Source organism: Myotis lucifugus, unplaced genomic scaffold (genome assembly GCF_000147115.1).
Source record: "Myotis lucifugus unplaced genomic scaffold, Myoluc2.0 scaffold_66, whole genome shotgun sequence".
NCBI lineage: Eukaryota > Metazoa > Chordata > Mammalia > Chiroptera > Vespertilionidae > Myotis > Myotis lucifugus.
The window spans coordinates 1,828,116-1,828,650 of NW_005871114.1; positions in this window are offsets into that span (position 1 = coordinate 1,828,116).

Sequence of the window (535 nt, forward strand, 5' to 3'; positions counted from 1 at the left end):
TCCCACGCCGGCGCCGCGGGCTAGGGCGCATGCGGTCCCCGCCGACGCCCCGCGGCCGCCGCGCCAGTCACGGAGCGCACGTAAGCGCCCGCCCGGGGCGGCGGGACCTGTGGGCGGCCCTGGGGCGTAGATGCCGGCCGGAGTGTGGGAAACACACCCTGCCCTCCCAGTAGAGCGCTCATTCATAAGCCTGTCATTCTTGTAAAATGGCCTTTATCATTTGAATCGCACTTAGCTCCGCCACACGCAGATTTTGAATCATACACGAATCTTCACGCTTTCAGTTCATTTGCTCTGCATCCTTGGGCAGTTCGTGTACCCTCGCCCAGCCTCATCTGTAAATGGACATCATAAACGCTTAGCTTGTGCCTACCTGGAAGATGCTCGATAAATAGTTGTATTGCTGTCATTTCCGTGGACACTGGTCTATTTTACACCTGAGGAAACTGGCTCTGACTGCAGGTTCCAAAGCCATGCTCTTTTTAAAAAAAAAAAATTATTTTTTTTAATTGATTTTAGAGAGAGAGGGAGAGGG